The sequence below is a fragment of the Silene latifolia genome, chromosome Y (assembly GCF_048544455.1).
Source record: "Silene latifolia isolate original U9 population chromosome Y, ASM4854445v1, whole genome shotgun sequence".
Classification (NCBI taxonomy): domain Eukaryota; kingdom Viridiplantae; phylum Streptophyta; class Magnoliopsida; order Caryophyllales; family Caryophyllaceae; genus Silene; species Silene latifolia.
The window spans coordinates 393,709,998-393,713,106 of record NC_133538.1 but is presented as its reverse complement, the minus strand read 5'-3'; the positions used below and the strand labels follow the sequence as shown (position 1 = coordinate 393,713,106).

The following is a 3,109-nucleotide window of genomic DNA, read 5'->3' as shown; positions in this document are numbered from 1 at the left end:
TCTAAAGCTTATAAAACGGTTGGAAGAGGCGTTTTCTATTCACAATCATAGAGAACTGTTGAAATGATATTTAGAGAACGCCTTATAAGCGTTCTCTTTTCATAGGAATAGAGAACGGTGGGCTTAGCCAACAATTCTCTATTCTTCTTATTTTTTTAAAAAAAAAAAATACTACGTATATAATATAAATGGCGAAATACTGAAAATTAAAACAAAGACACAAAACATGAGAAAGTAGTCACTTTTATTACTCCAAAAGTGGCATACACCGTATCACAAGTTTGTTTTCAGTATTTACAAATTGAATACTATCCATCTACTATGAACATACGATATTATATATACAGCTTCAAAATGATGAATGCCCAAAGATGCTTCTTCCTAAAGCTGATGTGATTTTTGAAGGAAATGAGTCATTGCTGTACTATACTTGGAATGGCTTTCTTGGTGTCGATGTTCGGTTCTCCAATGACTGCAATCTCTGCTTAAGATGAAAAACTTCAACCTGCAAGATATTTGCATCAAATAATTGCAACACTCAACAACTAAATGCCTAAATCTGTACGCATCTTAACCATTTTGTTGAAAACGCAAAAAGCTTGTGTCCGGATGACCCATAATAAAAACTGCACCTAGTTTAAAATGAATACGCCACATCTGATACAAAATAAGTTGTTAATAGTGTGTCTGACATAGATTTAAAGCCAGCGTCGTGAAAGAATATGTTCGAACCAGTTCGGGAATCACTAGGCGCTGAGTAACAATTATGAGTAACATTGTGAATTAAGATCCTTAGATTGTATCGTCTTCAAATAAGTCCAGTTGACAGTAACTTTGGATGAAACCAGAAATCAAGTTATACCTGAAGTTGGAAAGCTCTTGCTCTTTCATTGGCCACCATACCCCTGGTAGAATGCAGTTCCTATATACGGAGTACAATCAATAAAATGACATACAAAAAGCTATATGGGCAGGACCAGTGAGTACGATTCACATGTATCTATTCATGGTTCTAAAAGTTATTGTCAAGTGTCAATGCAAGGGAAGACGAGAAATAAGTTGACATTTGTATTTAAGAGACCTAAAAATAGACAATGATAAATACTAGTCAATTATTACCTAGAGCGTTGCACTTATAGGCGATGAATTATTGACTTCCTAAGACAATAAGGTCTTCACATAAGGTAATAATTATCTGACGAATACACCAAACATGAAAGGATTAGCTCAATTAAACACATAAGGAGAAAAACCAGTGTTTTAATAGTAGATAATTGCCTCCTATGAAGTCAAAGAATATTCGTTCTAAGGTAAGACTGAGGAAACGTTAAAGCTGATGGACGTTGTTATAGGAAGCATCAGACCGCATAAAATCAAAAGCCATCAAAAATAGACATACACATGTACTCGTAATTCCAATACTCATTTTTAAAAACACAGTCGAACCATAGCCTTGTTCCTAATACGTTCAATGCAGGTGCACTAATAACAGAATTGATGAGCATTTTAATAAATATTGAAAGACATAGGAACTGGTCAAGTTTGAACCGATAAAGGAAAAATTTGCACATTATGCCTTTGTGCACTGGGATACTTTTCCCAATTCATTCTCTGTGTTTTATCAAAAACATGTCTCAAGGGAACATGCAACATCTCACTTAAAGGTGAAAGCATATTATAGAATTCACACTCAAAATCACATGATAAAGCTTCATCAATATAGCCTCAGCAATGATCAACAATATCAACAATTGTTCCATATGATTAAGCTTAGCCAGCAACAAAATTCATTATCAAAAATGCATATCACAATATCAACCAAAAAATACCACCAATTCGCATTAATTCATAATATCACCAGATTGAATTCCATCATATAGTACTCCGTATCACTTAAATTGAATAAAATATAGTAGCTACTTCAATTAATCCCTCTTTTATACAGTATGTTACAAGTACAAATTAATGGTCAATATAGTTTCCGTCTTTTATCTTTCATCTGCCCCTTCTTTCTTATTGTCAAATTATGAAGTTTTGCTTAACATAATGACAATTGATTTGAATTGCTAAAGTCAAATAACCAGTGCATACAACTGCAGGATATTGTAACCACATTCCGCAATTCAATGATACGCAAAGAAAACCTCAAAGATAAAATCAAGATATCAATGATAATGAGATATAAAATAAGAAGAAACCTTGTCGAAATACTTGACATGAACTGATGAACCACATAACATATATTCGATTCTTTGCTCAATGTGCATAAACGCTTTGCAAATCGGTATTTTCGAATTACAATAAAAAAACACATCAAAAATCAAATAAATCAATAAACCCTAGAAAATCAATCAAGAAGTATTAAACAATCGATCGCTGATTCTAGTTTTTTGTACTTACAAGGGTGTGTAGTACAACCACGCTTAGCAAACTATATAATGAACTCAAAATAGCAATAATAACCTGCAATTTTTCATAGAAACGAATAAATTAATTTCTCGATTTATAAGCGCAATTCGGACTGTAACACGATAAATCCCAAAAATTTGGATAAGGTGTGCAAAACCTAGAAATTTAGATCAAAATAGAGAGGCTGAGGGTGGTGAAGCGACCGACAATGTAAGGCGGTAGAAGGCGGTTGTCGATGGAAGGAGATGAGAGGAAGTAAAAGGGGGAGTGGTCCACTGGTGAGTTTAAGTTTTATTATTATTTTTTTTCAATTTCTTTATGTTAGACGAGATTTTGCCAGTTACTTATTAGGATTAGACGTGGCACTTGAGTTTCCAATTATTATTTTTTTTACTTTTTTTCTTTTTAAAAAGATAGAGAACTGTTAATGCAAAAAGCGTTCTCTATTCTTATTTTTACACAACGCTTATTTAAGATAAGCGTTCTCTTTATTCCTGAAGAACGGTTATATAACTTGACCATTCTCTATTATGCGTTACTTATTCCATTTTTTGTAGTAGTGTGAATTTATGTAATTTATTGTGATTTTAAAAGGTTGAATCACGCAAATCCGTAAAAACCGTTAAATATACGATATTGGCTCCTTAAAGGCGATTTAGCATAAAATTGGGCATGTTCATACATATTATAATGCTGCATT

The 3,109-nt window shown here is 33.0% G+C and overlaps 1 long non-coding RNA gene across 2 annotated transcripts; it reads right to left on the bottom strand.

The window, feature by feature from the left end:
* Positions 1–325: 325 nt before the first annotated feature.
* LOC141634438 (uncharacterized) lies at positions 326–2,285 on the bottom strand. Of its 2 annotated transcripts, XR_012539156.1 has the most exons (4): positions 2,199–2,285; positions 1,120–1,195; positions 863–922; positions 326–505 (listed from the first exon to the last, which is right to left on the bottom strand). It is a non-coding gene; the product is annotated as an uncharacterized LOC141634438 (long non-coding RNA). The 2 variants fall into 2 exon arrangements; XR_012539157.1 differs by lacking the exon at positions 1,120–1,195 and having other exon boundaries at positions 333–505; positions 2,199–2,257.
* Between the last annotated feature and the right edge of the window lie 824 nt (positions 2,286–3,109).